The sequence below is a fragment of the Cryptomeria japonica genome, chromosome 6 (assembly GCF_030272615.1).
Source record: "Cryptomeria japonica chromosome 6, Sugi_1.0, whole genome shotgun sequence".
Classification (NCBI taxonomy): domain Eukaryota; kingdom Viridiplantae; phylum Streptophyta; class Pinopsida; order Cupressales; family Cupressaceae; genus Cryptomeria; species Cryptomeria japonica.
In genome coordinates this window covers 32,114,796-32,132,763 of record NC_081410.1, presented here as the reverse complement: position 1 = coordinate 32,132,763, position 17,968 = coordinate 32,114,796, and positions in this window count along the sequence as shown.

Sequence of the window (17,968 nt, the reverse complement as noted above, 5' to 3'; positions counted from 1 at the left end):
CTGACTGTTGAGCATGCTGCATTAATCTCCATCATTCATTTTCTGTCGTTTTCATGGCGGCTGATAACCCATCACACGTTATCACCGTTTTACAGTCTTCTCATATTCACGAGGTAGATAGGCAAGATCTCCTTCATGCATGATCCTTCATATACATAGGGCTTACGTGGCAACACGATCTTGTTCTTTGTTTTCATGCTAACTCATCGCACAAAGTCACTGGTTGAGCCACACAGGCTTGAAGCACTTCAATCGGAAACCCTAAAGTTGAGACTACAAACCAGTAGTCATTCAACGCTTCCATGTGCCAGTTCCCATACCTATATGTTGGTTCACCTTTGAACAAGCACACCGCTTCACTTTGGCACAAATTCTGATTCATAGTGTTATACCGGTTCTCACATTTGTCTGTTCACACCTCTGTAACATATTGACATCAATGACAACATACAATGTCATTATGTCCTCATACCGGTTCACATAATGCCAACACCTTTTTCTCTTTGGCAGATTGTACATTGCTCTACAAACCTTCTCACTTCTGATTGCAACTTGGGCCAATAGTAAAACCTACCAAGCTGCTCCAAAGTCTTATCTATGCCAGAATGACCTCCTAGACCTCCTTGATGCTTCTCTTGGATAATATTTTGCTTCATATAACATTAAGGTATGCAAAGAAGATTACCTTTGAATAGAAAACCCTTCTTTATCATATATTCTGAAAAAGAGACATGTGAGGTATTAGAAAAATTAGAACAAACACTATATATCTCTGCAAAATCCTTATCATTCTTGTAGAGGTCTTTTAACTTACTCAAACCTGCACTTTGCAATTGTATCTCCTGCATAGTCATGACTCTCCTACTTAGTGCATCGGCTACCTTGTTTGTTGTGCCCTTCTTGTGTTTAATAGTAAAGGTATAGGATTATAGGTATTCAACCCACTTTAGGTGTCTCTGGTTCAACTTCTCTTGCCCATTGAGGAAACTAAGGGCATGGTTGTCAGTGAAAACTACAAACTCTTTGGGAAGCAAGTAATGATGCTACTTCTTCAATGCTTGTACCATTGCATACAACTCCAAGTCATATGTGGAGTACCTTTACTTAGCTTCATTCAACTTTTCTGAGAAGAAGGCTATAGGGTGACCCTCTTGGCTTACAATTGCCCCTATTGCCCTTTGGCTAGCATCACATTCTACTATAAACAACTGATTGAAATCAGGAAATCTAAGGGTTGGAAGCTTTGCTATCTTAGCTTTCAATATTTCAAACCCCTTATTGGCTTCCTCTGTCCACTTAAAGTGACACTTAATCCCTCCTTCAATGGTGTTGAGTATAGGAGCACAAACATGGCTAAAGTTTCTTACAAACTTCCTCTAAAAAGATGCCATTCCATGAAAACTTCCAACATCACTTATGCCCCTAGGTATAGGCTAATTAAGTATTTCTTCTACCTTACTTGGATCCATCTTTAAACATCCTTGAGAAATAACAAAACCAAGGTATACTAGCTCTGTTTTCAAAAACTCAAAATTTTCAAGGTTGATTTTGAGTTGAGCCTCCTTCAACTTCTTTAGGACCATCTCCACATGCTTAAGGTGCTCCTCCTTGGGCCTGCTGAAAATCAAAATGTCATCAAGATACACAATAATAAATCTACCAATAAACTCAACTAAGACTTCATTCATGAGCCTTTGGAAGGTATTAGGTGCATTGGTAAGTCCAAATGGCATCAACAACCACTCATATAGGCCTACATTGGTTCTAAAGGTTGTCTTCCATTCATCTCCAGGTTTGATTCTAATATGATGATAACTAGACTTCAAGTCCACCTTTGTGAAGTAGCTTGCACCTCCTAGATTGTCTAATAGGTCCTCAATCCTTGGCATGGGAAATCGGTACCTTATAGTGATCTTATTGATTGCTCTTAAGTTAGTGCACATTCTCCATTTGCCTCCTTTTTTAGGCACTAACACAGTAGAACAACACAAGGACTCAAAATCTTCTTGATAAACCCTTTGTCTAAGAGTTCTTGCACTTGTTTGGCGATCTTTTCATTTTGACTAGGTGTCATCTTATAGGCATCTTTTTTAGGCAGATTTTCCCCTGGTATTCAGTCTATTTGATGGTTTACATCTCTCATTGGATGCAAAGAATCAGGCATGTCATCTCCTATAACTTCTGCATATTGTTTTAGTAGACCTTGCACCTCTTGAGGCACCTCACTCATTGGATATGCCTTAGCTTCATCTTTAGGCTTCAACACTATAACATGACCTTGATGACCTTCTTGCTTTAATACTTTGATGAAATCTTTACCTCTCATCAACATCACACTTGATCCTATTTTATTTTCCTCTTTTGGATTAGGTAGGGGATCCATCTGGTACTTCTTCCCATTCTTGGTGATGAGATAGTTGTTCTTTTCTCCAAAATAACTAGCTCTCACATCATATTGCCATGGACGGCCCAACAACAAATGACAAGCATCCATAGGCAATATGTCACATAATAATCTATCTTTATACTCACCAATGTCAAATTCCACCCATGCTTGTTCATCAACTAAGACATGTTGACCTCGATTGAGCCATGATACCTTGTAATGATTGATATGAGGTAACCTTTTTAGTTTGATTTTATCCACCATTTCAACTGAGATAATATTCTTTGTGGAACCTGAATCCACAATCACCTTACAAATTTTGTCATATGACTTACAAGTGGTTCTAAACAAACTTTTCCTCTGTGGTGGCTCTTGAGATTGGGATATCTTGAGCACTCCTCATCATTAAGTTTTCTCCATCTGTCAGTGGCCCTACCTTGCTGATTGGAGAGGTCTCACTTTGAGTGTCCTCCTCTTTCACCCATGTATGAGCTTGTTAAACTTGAGGCTTTTCCCGGACACCTACTCATGGTATGTCCAACTTGATTGCAATGATAACACCTACCGGTGAAGACTGTATTTCCTCTTCCCGAGCTTCCAAACCTGACCCTAAAATTACTCCTTCCTCTACAAGATCCTCTAAATGTTCCTCTTTGTGAGTCCCCACTGCCTTCTTGGCTTTGTTGCTCTTCATTTCTTGATGTTTTCTGCCCTCTACCAAAGGTTCCTCTACCTCTGAAATTTTTACCACCTCTATTTTTTTTATTTTGTTCACTTCTCCTCTGCCCTTAATGCCAACTGAAAATTTATATGGTGAAAGTGGGTAAACAACAATATTGAAAGACTAAATGAATTCAACCACAAAACCCTAGCCTAACAACAACAAAGATCTGCCATAACATATGAAGATTACCTAAGACAATGCAAATCAAATGAAATCACAAAGATTATACCATCACATGTCCAATAGCATTTGAATCTCCATTCTTCCTATCTCCATTGATCTTGGTTGATATATTTGCTCTCAGATTTTATGTGCACAAGATCTCAACAAAGAATGGAAATGTGGTTGCAAGTAGGCTTGATTGCATATGCAAGTTTGAAAGCATAGTCGGGGTTGAATGCATAGTGAGGGTTTGATAATGAAGGAAGCATCTCCTTATATAGAAGACACTATAACAAATGAAGGGATAAGATTGAGAGGTGTAAAAGATAAATGGTCGACTATGATTAGAGGGTAGGTAAAAGAAATAATAAAATAATGAAAGGGTAGGTAGTGTAGGAATTGAGAGATGAATGACATGTGTCATAGGTAGAAAAGGCTAATGAATTAATTAAATAAATAAATATTTAATTAATTAATAGAAGAAGTGGAATCAATTAAATAAATAAGATATTTATTTAATTTAGGAAAAGGGGAATTTAAATAAATAAAAGTATTTATTTAAATGAGAAATAAGGCTAGAAGAGGATAAATGAATTAATTAAATAAATAAAAATTTATTTAATTAATAGAAGAATTAGGCTAAAGTAATTAAATAAATAAAGATATATATTTAATTAGACAGGACAATTTTAGGTGTCTACAGAAAACACTTGTGAACAGTGTCTGGTGTGAGGATACTTATCTCATCTTGTATGTTTTGTCTAAGGCCATTCATGTACCTGGCCAATTTCTCCACTTCATACTCATACTTCCTAGCCCTCAAACTGAGTTTGTGGAATTCCTTAATGAATGCATTGACATCTAACTCCCTTTGTTTCAGATTTTGCAGTCTCTTTTGGATTTGTACCTCATAATCCCTTGGTAGGAATTGAGCCTTAAGCCTTATTTTCATACACTCCCATGAAGTTACCTTCTTCTTACCTTCTTGTACCCTTTCTTCTTGCATCATGTTCCACCAAACTAATGCTGATCCTCTCAATCTTGACTTGGCCACATTGACTCTTTTCTCCTTTTCTACCTCCTTATAATCAAAGTGCTTATTTAGAGCCACTATCCAATCTAACAACTCTTCTCCATTGAGATTTCCTCCATAGGTGGCTAATCCATCCAAGTTATCTTTGGAGATGGATTTTACTACATCCAAGAATAGATTTTGGTCTTGAGGCATTGCTACTACTGCTTGTTCCTCTCCATCTTCCACTTATTCATCATTCTCATCTCCCCATTCTGTCTTAACCTTCCCCTTCTCCTTCTTAACATCTCTGGTTCCTTTACTTCCTTCTACATCCTTCTATCATCTCTGCCACCATCTGCCGGATGGCTTCTGGAGTCATTGCCTTTGGAGGCATTGAACTTGCTTCTTATTATTCACAATTTGACATACACCAAATCTTTGAAAGAATGGCTCTGATACCACTCTGATGCAAAGAGTCTTGGAGCTTGATCCAATTCACCTTCTAGATTGATTTGTCTTACTCAACCCTTCAACTACTCAAGCCCATCCAATGGCACTTAGTATGGGTTTTTCTATTGAGACCTCCAAGGTTTGAACCACTTTGGCTTGCCTCCAAGGTCTATCCACTGGTCTTAGACAATCAACTCCTCCTATTGAGGTTGCCACCTCAATCTTCACACACCACTCCTAGGCTCCAACAACTCCTGCAAGGATCACAACACTCCAACCTCATTCAATGGACTCAAGGTACATCTGCATAGTGTCTTTGAATTCTTTTGAGGCTTTTATCATCACCAAACCCATCGCCATGGTTTCCTATCCTTTCTTGGTCTCTACCGGGCTCAAATAGGCCTAATTGGATTAGCCCCCCCTTGGCGGTTTTAGGGACTTAGTTTGAAAAATTCCCAAAAAAATCCACAAATAAATTATGGATTCGAGTACCCTTTTCTGAGTTACAGACAATATTGGCAAATGGTATCTGGTTTATCTATACACATAGGGTTTCCAATACTGCACTAATTTCAAGGGTTTAGGCCTCATCGGGTGACTTGGAAAGATGTGCTTCAAAACCTTCACCAATCAAAACATATGCTCAAAAAAATTTAGGATTCTTCAAGGGAATACTTAGGGCTTTCCAACCATGTGACATTTTTTCTTGCACCAATCCTCATGTGCTCTTAAAACACACTTCTTCTATTGTTCTAACTCACCTACTCCCAGCGGTAAGCCTAGGGCTTGATTGTCTCTCCTCCACTGGGTCCTTCAAAGAAACAAAACCTATTACAAAACTATGTACAAACCCTAACTTAGCATTCCACTTTATTTCAATAGGTTCCATCGATGAATTCTTAGGTTAGAGCCATTTTTGCTCTTAAACCCTACTTCCAAGGGTTTTACACCTAGTTGCAAAGAATGGATGATATCTCTGCAACTAAGGATAATCAATCATACAAATAAAGATTACTGGAAAGTAAATTCAATTAACACTCATTCCCTGCAATGAGATTTTATAATCAAGTCCATACTAGACCATACCAAGCAATGTAAACAAGGGAAAAACTGTCAAAACAGTGAAAAGACAAGCTTGCTTCAAAAACCAAAAACTTGTTTTTGCATTCCCAATTCTCCAACCCGTACAATGAAGTGTTTTTTGGGTTATATTTTGTTGTTTTAGTTGGTTCAACCAACTTTGCAACACCATCATCCAAAAAATGCAACTTTTGCATAAATTACAAAATGTTGCTCAACAACTTTTTACATCTTTTGACTCCTAAGATGCAACTTTTCATTCTAATGCATTCCAAGACTCTTGAAGGTCCTCAAACACCCTATAATGCCTAAACATAGTACAATAGACCCCTATTACATGATAACAATCATCTAGAGTACTACTCCTGTGATCTACCTTAGCATTTCACCTTCTCGGGCTGATATCATCCTAAACACAAATGACACAATCCAAAGCTTGGACAACACAACCATGGCTCTAGTGAGTCCCTAATGGTTGGTCTATTATTACATCATAAAGACAACACACAAAAATTGAAAGAAAACAAAATTGCATTCTTGGAGAGTTAGGTTCCTTGCACCAGTAAGTGTAAGGTGGGGAAGTGCATCCAACACAAGAATGGAAGGTTTCTTACCAAGACTCAATCTTCTAAAAGCTTATTTTCATCCATCAAGAAAATGTCACTTTTGAAGTGACATGGTAATCACATGTAGGTGGTTATGTTCCCAAAAAGGTCCCTTACCCATAGGTATATCAAGTGGGCCTTAAAAGATGACTTAACCTCAACTATAGGAGTTAGTTTGACCCCTCAAAAACCCACCTAAAGTTTACCTACGGGTCAAACTTGATTTGACCATTCCAAGGGCTCCCTAATCAAGTTGTCTTTTGGGAAAAATAAATGGGATTTGAAAAAAGAAAAGGTTTTCACCCCTCTCAAAGACATGTCACATGCCAACTCACAACACATCACAACATAAAATACAACACGTCAACATACACTTGGACATGTCTTTTCAAGGTGAAGATAAATTAAAATTAAATAAATTAAACACACACACATGAATTCACTTATACAAAAATAAACACATTACAAATGAGGTATTGTCTCTCCAAATAGACAAACCTTGGTTTCACAATCGCACATAGATTTGGCTCTAGTTCTCTCATTTATTTCCATGGTCACATGAATTAATATCCTACACATCTGAATCCACACATCAGTAGGTCCAAAACAATATGCATACACATATGAAGTAATACAATTTTAAACACATAGCATCCAATTTCACATCATATCATGGATTGATCTCCTAATCAAAGAACAATAAAGATAGAATCCAATTACATTTCCTGACAATCCATATGTAACCATTTACTAAATTGCAACATCATTGAAATCATATAAAGCAATCATCAATTAGGCATGCACACATGAATCATAACATCATCAACATAAGTACTGAAATTAAACATAATATGGGATATATCATATCCAATGATATCAAATCATCTGTCAAATAGTCTCTATATGCACAGTGCATCAAAATAATGTATCAAATGATAAGTCCATAGTAAAAAATAAAGAAATGGTATGATGGGCTTAGGGTAGGGCCTCACAAAATCTTGGTGTTCATGTGTTAGATGAGTATTATTGATTAATTGTTTATATGCTACATTTAAATTTTTATTTTGGACTTATTCAACCCCCCTCTCAGTCTTGTTTTGGGTTCAACAATTGGTATTAGAGAAAGGCTCCTCTGTACTAAGCTTATTCACTTGAGGTAGATCCGACAATTAGAAAGAGCTGAAAGACGTGCTTTACAAAGTTCCTATCTTTGATGGTACAAATTTTTTGTACTAGAAGGAGAGAATGGAGTCGCATTTGGAGACATTGCAAAATGGAATTTGGGAGATCATTTAGACCAGATATAAACCCCCATAGAGTGGTTCTCAGACTACATATGAGATAAATTTGAAGGAGACTAATGCAAAGGCTGGAGTTATAATTTTCAGTTGTATAGGTGATTCAGTGTTTGGAAGAGTAAAAGGATTTAAGAAAGCAAAAGTTCTATGGGAAAAGTTGTGTTTGGCATATCAAGAAGATCCAAAGAAAAAGTAGACTAAGCTGATGAATTTGAAGCAAAAGTATGAGTACCCGAGAATGCTAGAAGATGAAAGCGTTGAGAACTATATTCATAGAGTGCCTAATGTTGCTAATGGCATTAGATTTGTTGGTGGACGTTTTGAAGAATGTGATGTTGTTCATAAGATCTTGTTGACTTTACCTAATTCCTACAAGTCTTAGAGATGTGTTATAGAAGAGAGCAAACATTTGAGTAAGCATACCATTGATCAGCTTATTAGTACCTTAGCAACCTATGAGATTTCAGAATTGGAGCAAGAGAAGAGAGAAGTAGCATTTAATGTTTAAAGACTTGATGATCTGGAATGTATTGGAGATATAGAGGAAGCTAAAGCAAATTTTATGAGAAGATTACAACAAGGCACTAAAAAATACAAAGGTAAGTTACCTTTGAAATTTTTTTCTTGTGGTAGAATTGAATAATATGCTTCTAATTGCACTTAAAGAAAAAGAAACTATAAGAGACCGGTTAATGATGAGAAGAAGAAAAAGTTTAAGAGATGCAATTTTAATAGAAGAGAAAAGAAGGCCTTATGTTCTATAGAGGAACATACATCAAATGATGAAGTTGATGAATTTGAATAAAAAATCTTTGGTTTTGGCAATTGAGGACAAGGAGAATGTTTTAGAGAAACTGGAAGAAGAGAAATCAGTTAAGAGTTTTGTTAAGTGGAAAATTGAACCCTAGTGACTCCGCACCTAAGAGAGAGAAAAGAAGTCACTAGGATGATTTTCACTTGGGAGAAACTTTACATTCAAAAGTGGGACTTGAATCCACTGGATCCAAATCCAAGGGGAACAAGGATATGAATTCCAAGTGGATTGCAAGGGTTGGAAAGTGATCTGCACTCTATTGTAAATAGATTTGTTGACTTGTTGATTATGTAGAAAAGGGAGATAAAATGGATGAAACAAGGAGCTACCAATTCGGGATCGTGTTGTAACTTCGGATCTGAGATATGCAGACTGATATGGATCTGCCCTACAAATTTGGAGAAAATTCATCAGGACCGTGTTGAAAGTGCACACGGTCCTCCGAAAATCCACACGCCGAAAAAGCTTTTTTCGTCTCTGTAAATGGAGTCCAATCCTGCAATTACAGTTGCACACCTGCAACCTACACACAGAAAAGAAGGGAACAAGGGTTGTGGATAGGGGTTTGCCTTAGTCAAACCCCGGTTGAGGAATCAACCTTGAAAGAAAGTAATTGCAAATGCTTAAATGTAAATAATGAAACTGTATACCTTGTAGATCTACAAATGTTGTATGAAATTTCATGTAACATGACAAAACCCTAACACACACACACTCTTGCAAATGAATGTTGTAATGTTTCTCCAATGGATGAATGAAGAAGAAACATGAAGAAGAAGACTTGAATTCTTGATGAAGACCTTTCACTTGAATTTCTCTTATTATCCTTACCTTGCCTATTTTCGCTTTTCGTTTATCCCTGTCGAATGAGGGAATTGAATCTCATTTTATACATGCCCAAGAGAATTAATTTTTATCCATCGAAGGCCAACAAAGAGAGATTTAAATCCTTGAAGAGAAGATTAAGAAAAAGAGGTGAAATAGACCCATCTTAGGGCCACCCTAAGAGGGGGGACAGGGGCGTCACGCCCCTATCTTGCCCTATCTTGGTGCCTGAACATGGTCATAATGCAGCATAAGGGCCACAATAGGAGGAAACTCAAGATGAAAGTGCAGAGAGAGAGATGAAGTTGCTTAGGTGAGGGCCTAAAACATGGTCAAAATTGCAAGAGTCACAATTTTAGGGCACTACATTTAGCGCCCACTTTGGTGGGAGTATAGCTTACGCCAATACTGTCGGTAAAGTAGAAGAAAGAGAGAGATGAAGATGAGAGATACGGAGAAAGATGGCAAGGAGTATAAGACATCACTAATCTTGAGGAACAAAGCCCCCAATCTTAGGGTCAAACACATGCAAGAGCATACAAGACCAAAAGGAACAAGAACGACCAAAACAAGACAAAGCACAAAAGACACACAACAAAGACAAAACACACAAGACCACACATCAACTAGCCAAAGAGACCTTGATACAAATGTCTCAAACAACTAATCAAAACACAAAGACCAATGCCATCACATAAATGCCAATAATCACATAAAAGAGAAAAGATGACATCATCCATGAACCATCAACAGTAAAACTATGGGTTCATGAGAAGAAGAAGAGAGAGGACATCAATACACACTTTGGTGATCCATCAGAAGAAAGGAGAACAAGAGGAAAGCATGGAAATCTCACCCCTAGAATTAGGTGATCTATGGAGAAAAGGGACATGGAAAACTAGCCCCTAGAGTCTGTCTAGGTGATCCATGTAAGGGAGGAAGGTGAGAACTCCATTAGTTCCACCCAACCTCGCGCATGTGTGTGCAAGTGAGGTTCAAAGCACCTCATAGGAGTCTATGTCTGAGTATGATAAAACTTGTATAAGATGTATATTACAAATGTCAAGAAAGGCATGACATCTTTCTCTAAGTGACCATTCTCTGGTTCCGAGAATAATCACCCTATACAAAAGAAAAGTGGTGACATCTTTCTTTAAGAGGTTGTCCTCTGGTTCCAAGAATATCCCACTGTACAAAAGAAAAGTGGCAACATCTTTCTCTAAGAGGTTGTCCTCTAGTTCCAAGAATATCCCACTATAAAGAAGAAAAAGTGGCCACATCTCGCTCTAAGAGGTTGTGCTCTGGTTTCAAGAATGTCCCACTATACAAGAGAAACAATGTGCGAGAGAAATATAGTACAAAAGGAGCAGTGCGGGTGCCCCCCCCTTAAGATGTCAAGATAGTTTTATGTTGATATCTTAGGGAAAGTAGAACAATGATACCTACCTTCAACACAGAGAAGATACATTATGCAACAATGTCATAAATCCAAGCAAGAGAGGGAATACTCATCAAGAAACAGTAAGATAGTTGAAAAGAGATGTCTTGTTGTAAGTATAAAGGAGATCCTTGGAGGAGAACAAATCTTTGTTAAAAAGACATCTACCCCCAAGAGGAGTTATCTTAGACAAATATAACATCTTCTAGAATGAAAAACAAAAGAGAACAAGAATGCAATCCTTTCTCTTATTTCTAGGTGAAAGGGATTCTTGATAAAAGATGACTCGTTGTTATGCCAATGTGGATGGGTGAATTGATTATAGATGTACATTACTAATGGGGAGGTTACTCAAAGAGAGCTTGCCACTTGTCTAAGGGTAGTCAGATGTTTTCCTAGTGGGCTTGATGCTTTGTTCATATTGTCTTCAAAACAATTTGGATAACTAAGCTCCCTAGGAGTGCTCCCAATCCAAATGTGCTCCTTGATTACTCAAGCATGGTTGAGATTCACTAGGGTAAATCCAACCTTATACTCTAAAACTCCTCACAAGTAATTATAGGGGTTGTAGCAGGTGTTTGTGATGTTTTCCTAAGACAATAAGTTGGTATTGAATGAGGGTTTCATTCTTTTCCACATCACTCCTTCCTTTTCCTACTTTCTAGGCCTAGTAGCCCTAGAGCCCCAATTAGCCATACCAAACTGGTTTTTGTGAATTTTCTCCCAACTTCTCCAAAGACTTACACAAACTCTTTGTTGATCAAGATACCCTTTTAAAATTAATTTCCAACTTCTGAATTTAGGAATCTAAGTCTGACCATATAGGTACGAAACCTGATAAATGCTTGTTTTAGGTGGTTTTGGGCTTGTTTTGGTCTTTTTCCAAGGTTTAGGTGTCTTCCTTGACCTACCACACCTCCAAATTCATGAATATGTTCTACCACACATCACTTTTTCATCCAAAACACTTTGGAACTCCAACCCTTCTCTTTCCTGCAAACACTTGCATAATCTCATTCATTTCCTAACCGGGCTATGACTGAGCTCACCTAGGAAATGGTGCTCATTGGCCTTTCAATTACCTCCAAAGGAAAATAAAAGTTATATACATTGTACAAAGGTTCCATGGCTTGAGTCCCAAGGTTTATTGAGAAGAACTCAAAGGACTTCAAGAAGGAACCATGTCTTGGCCTCTCAAACCCTTACTCAGGCCGAGAGCTTACAATTTGAGAAACTCAATTCAAACCTGCAAATAAACTACTGAAATTGCTTCCTGAGTACTATGAAAACATGAGCAAAAAAATAATCAAAGTGAAACAACACAATCAATCCATGAAGTACAGATTGTTGCTCTTATTCTTGACAAAATGCAATGTAAAACTTCAAAATTGGTCTCAAAATGTATTCCAATCTAATCCAAGCATTGAAAAACCTCATTAAATTGATTCTCAAATATTTTATATGCCATTTTTGGCCTAACTAAATCTCCATCAGTTCCCTAACCAACCCTTCGCACAAAAATGCAAAAAGTTGCTCAACATTGCAAAACGTTGTCAAGCAACTTTGACAACTTTTGCCAAAAAGTGCATTTTTGCCTTACATGCTTGATTCTCTCCTTCAAACCATCTAAGATGACTAAAAACCATTACATTGACATGTTCCAATTCCAAACAAGCTATTCAAGGCATTTTTCATCAAAATGCAAGATTTTGCCATTTTAGGCTTACAAGGGCTTACAAGCCAAAATTTAGCAAATGCATTGTCCTAAGGACATTCAACCTACCAAAGAACTAAAAAAACATATTAAGACCTAAGAGAAAACTCTTATTCACCACTCCAAACCAAACTATGAACAAACACACCAAAATGTAGAAACTAGACTTAAAACTAGCTCAAAATTAGGTGCTCTTGCACCATACTCCCCCAAAGAAAAGAAGTCAAGTGAATCCTTGAGGAAGCAAAGAAAATGGAAATCCATGCTTAGAGAAGTCTTCCTCAGGTATCCAAGTAGCCTCTGATGTTGGAAGGTGTTGCCACTTGACCAAGTGCTCCATGTAGGTGGTATGCCTTGTTTTCTTCAATATTCTTGAATTTAACACCATCTCATCTTGGGGAATGGGTATAGATGGTAAGGGCAGGTATGAGAGTGCTTGAAAGACTTATGAAACTCTACTATCTTCTAGTGGAAGTGTGCCCTTGTACTGCACCAAATCTACTACATTGAATATTGGTGACAAAGCCATATCACCGGGTAAGTCTACCTTGTATGCATTATTGCCATTATTGGCCAAAACTTTGCAAGGACCTATCCTTCTCATCTGAAGCTTACTAGGGACACCTTTCTGAAGTCTTGATTTTTTCAAATGAACCATCACCATATCACCAACAACAAATTGGATATCTTTCCTTTTTTCATCCACCTTGTCTTTGATCTTTTGAGTAGTGTCCAATAGGGTTGTCCTAACTTGCTCATGAACCTCTTGCTTTGATTGGGCCATGTCCAAGGCATGTCCACTCTTTTTTCCCATCTTTCCCACATCTCTAAGCTCCATAACACCTCTAGGATGAATGCCATACACCACTTCAAAAGGACTTTTACCGGTGGACCTATTCACACTATCATTGTAAGAAAACTCATCTTAATGGATGATCTGATCCCAAGCTTGACCATACTCTTTTGTTAGAAATCTAAGGAGGTTCCCAAGTGTTCCGTTAACCACCTTAGTTTGGCCATCCATTTGGGATTGATATGCTGAACTGAAAGACAAATTAGTGCCTAATCTTTGCCACAGTCTTCCAAAAATGACCAATAAACTTTGCATCCCTATCTGACACAATACTGATAGGTAAACCATGAATCCTAATAACTTCTTTGAAAAACAAGTGAGCAATATGGCTGGCATCATGAGTGACCTTGCATGGAATAAAGTGAGACATCTTACTAAACCTATCTACTACAACATAAATGCTATCAAAGCCTGATTTGGTTTTTGGCAAACCAACCACAAAGTCCATACTTACACACTCCCATGTCCAGTTGGGAATAGGTAAAGGCTGATAAAGGCCAACATTAGAAGATGTACCCTTATCTCTTTGACAAACCACACATTTCTCCACATATCTTCTAATCTCTTTGCATCTTAGGACAAAAGTAGAATCTTTGGACAAGTTCCAAAGTCTTGTTCAAACCAAACTGTCCACTCAAGCATCCATTATGCTTCTCTTGCATCAATTTTTCCCTCATAGACCCTCTAGGAACACATAGCTTCCCCCCTTTGAACAAAAGACCATCTTTTAAGGTGTAATTTGCATACTCACTGTGGAAATGGTTTCCAAATCCTTAGCAAACATTATAGGCAGCAGCAAAATCCTCATCTTCATCATAAAAATTCTTGAAGCTATACACTCCAATGCTTTTGAGCTAAACTTCTTGCACTGTTAGTAACCTCCTACTCAATGCATTAGCTACCTTGTTACATTTTCCTTTCTTTTGCTTGCTATTAAAGGTGCATGACTGCAAATACTCTACCCATTTAATATGCCTATGGTTCAACTTTTCTTGTGAATTAAGAAAGCTAAGAGCTTGATTATTAGTGTAAACCACAAATTCCTTAGGTAACAAATAATGCCTCCACTTCCTAAGTGATTGGACAAGTGCATACAATTAAAAATCATAGGAGGAATACCTTTTCTTTGAATCATTGAGTTTCTCACTGAAGAAGGCAATCGGTCTATTGTCTTGGCTCAAAACTGCTCCAACTGCTATGTTGCTTGCATCACATTCAATTGTGAAAAGTTTGTCAAAGCTTGGTAAGAAAAGTACCAATTGAGTAGTCACCTTTGTCTTCAAGAGTTCCAAACCTCTTTGTGCTTTTTTTGACCATACAAACTTGGTTCTTACACCTCCCTTGATTGTCTCAAGCATGGGTGCACATATTTCACTGAACCCTCTGATGAACTTTCTATAAAGTTGAGCCAAGCCATGGAAACTTCTCACTTCACTTTCTATCCTTGGTGTAGGCCAACTGATTATGGCTTCCACCTTAGAGGTATCCATATTCAAATAACCTCTTGAGACTACAAATCCAAGATACACCAATTCTTGTTTCATAAACTCACATTTTTCCAAATCGATGGTTAGTTGTTCATCACAAAGTTTACTCAAGACAATTTCTATATGCTTAAGATGTTCATCTTTAAACTTGCTAAAAATTAAGATGTCATCTAAGTAAATAAAAACAAATTTACCAATGTAGTCCTTGAGTACTTCATTCATGAACCTCATGAATGTGCTAGGGGCATTTTTGAGTCCAAATGGCATAACAAGCCACTCATAGAGTCCTTCTGTAGTCTTGAAGGTTGTCTTCCATTCATCACCCTCCTTTATTCTGATTTGGTGGTAACCACTCTTAAGATCTATCTTAGTGAAGTATTTAGCACCTCCCAAACAATCCATCAAGTCTTTGATTTTTGGGATGGGAAATCTATATCTGATAGTAATCCGATTTATAGCTCTAGAGTCAGTGCAAAGTCTCCAAGTACCTCCTTTTTTTGGAGCCAAAACGATGGGTACTGCACATGGGTTGACGTTCTTCCCAATTAGACCATTATCTAGGAGTTCTTGTATTTGCTTAGCTATCTCCTTGTTTTGATCTAGTGTCATCTTATAAGCTGCCTTATTGGGTAAAGAAGCTCTGGGTATAAAGTCTATTTGATGACTTATGGCATGTTGAGAAGGAAATGTAGCTGGTGTTCCATCACTAATGATGTCCTAAAACTGATTTAGAACCTATTGTACTTCTTTAGGAATGCTCACCTTCTTCTCCTTGTTGTCCTCTTTTGGCTTCACAACAATGGCAAACCCCACTCCTTCTCCCTCCTTGCGTGTGTTGATGAACTCTTTCTCACCAATCAGCAGCACATTAGGACCTTTGGATCTTCCCTATACTTGGTCTCCTAAGGACTGGATTTTGTAGGTGGTTCCATCATTTTGGAAGGTATAATCATTCTTCTCTCCATGATGTACTGCCTTTCTATCAAATTGCCATGGCCTACCTAGGAGTAGGTGGCAAGCATCCATGGGTAATATATCACATAGAATTTTGTCTTTATAACCTCCAATGGTGAGCTCAACCCAAGTTTGTTCATTTACAAGAACATGTTACCCCTTGTTGAGCCATGTAACTCTATAGGGATCACTGTGTGGGATTCTTGGCAAATTAAGCTTACTCACTGCTTCCTTTGACATTATGTTATCTATGGATCCTAAATCCACTACCATTCTACATACCTTTCCCATGATCTTACATTTTATTATGAACAAGGATCTCCTTTGGTTAGGTTCCTCCTTATCTGGTTCTTTAATCAAGACTCTCCTTATCATGAGGTTTTCTCCAACCTCTGAATCCAAGCTTACTTCTGATGTTTTCATGTTTTCTGCATCCTCTTGAGCATAATTTATTCTCCTCTCACCTCCTTGGGATGAAGAAGACTTCTAAGGGCATCTATAGGCTGGGTGTCCAAGTTGATGGAAGTTGTAGCACTTCATGGTGGCAAAATAGGACCCTCTTCCTGATCCACTTGACCTTCCTCTATAGCTTCTCTTGCTATTGGAATCCTCACTTTTCTCAATCAACTTGGATTCCCCTTGGGATCTTTGGTCTATGCTTCTTCCACAAAAACTACCTCTCTGACCTCTTCCATCTCTTCCCCTACCTCTGCCTCCATTGCTTTGTTCTTGTTTCTTCTTACTCTTTTCTTCCACTCTTAGTGCCAACTAATAGCACTTGTGCACGGTGTTGGGGCATAACAAACTTAATTCCTCTTGGATATTCCATTTCAAGCCATTTAAGTATCTGGCTACCTTGATGATCTCATCCTCCACTACCTTGGATCTTAGACACAACTTCTGAAATTCCTCAGTATAGCCGCTCACATCCAAGTCTCTTTGCCTCAAATTTTGTCTCCTCTTGTGCAACTGGATTTCATAATCTTCAGGGATGTATGCCTCTTTCACCTTGGCTAACATGCCCTTCCAAGTAGCTATGGGGTTCTTGCCCTCTTTTTTCCTCTCTTCTTGAATAAATTTCCACCAAGTCAATGCTACCCCTCTCAATCTAGACTTGGCCACCTTCACCTTTTGTGCCTCACTGATTCCATCATATTCAAAGTGATTATCCAACCCCTCTATCCATTCCAAGACTACCTCAGTCTCCCTTTTTCCATAAAAAAGTGGTACTCCTTCTAGGTATTTTACTCCTAAGGCTTTAATTGCTTTAAGGAAAGGTTCTTTAGGTAGAATAGGGTCTGGTTCAAGAGTCTTATCCTCTTCTACAAATTCTTTGCCCTTCCCTTCATTGACCTTGATTGCCACTTTCTCAGTTTTATCTTCAACTACATCTAGTTTACTCTCCAGTTGTAATAAGCTTTCTCTGAGGAGCCTATTTTCTTCTTCTTGGTCTTCTACCTTCTTTTCTAACTCTACATTTGTCACCATCCTTAAACTATTCTCTCCTACTGATTCAGTGTCTGTCATATGTTGGCTTCTTCCCAAATTTTGGTTGCTCTGATACCACTATGATGGGGAGGTTACTCAAAAAGATCTTACCACTTGTCTTAGGGTAGTCAGATGTTGTCCTAGTGGGCTTCATGCTTTGTTCATATTGTCTTCAAAACAATTTCGACAACTATGCTCCCTAGGAGTGCTCCTTGGTTGCTCAAGCATGGTTGAGATTAACCAGGGTAAATCCATCCTTATACTCTAAAACTCCTCACAAGTGCTTGCAGGGGTTGTAACAGGTGTTGGTGATGTTTTCCTAAGACAATAAGTTGGTATTGAGTGAGGGTTTCATTCTTTTCCCAATCGCTCCTTCCTTTTCCTACTTTCTAGGCCTAACAGCCCTAGAGCCCCAATTAGCCCTACCAAACCGGTTTTTGTGAATTTTCTCCCAACTACTCCAAAGACTCACACAAACTCTTTGTTGATTAGGATACCCTTTGGGAATTAATTTCCAACTTCTAAATTTAGGAATCTAAGTCTGACCGTACAGGTACAAAACACGAGAAATGCTTGTTTTAGGTGGTTTTGGGCTTATTTTGGTCTTTTTCCAAGGTTTAGGTGTCTTCCTTGATCTGTCACACCTCCAAATTCATGAATATGTTCTTCCACACA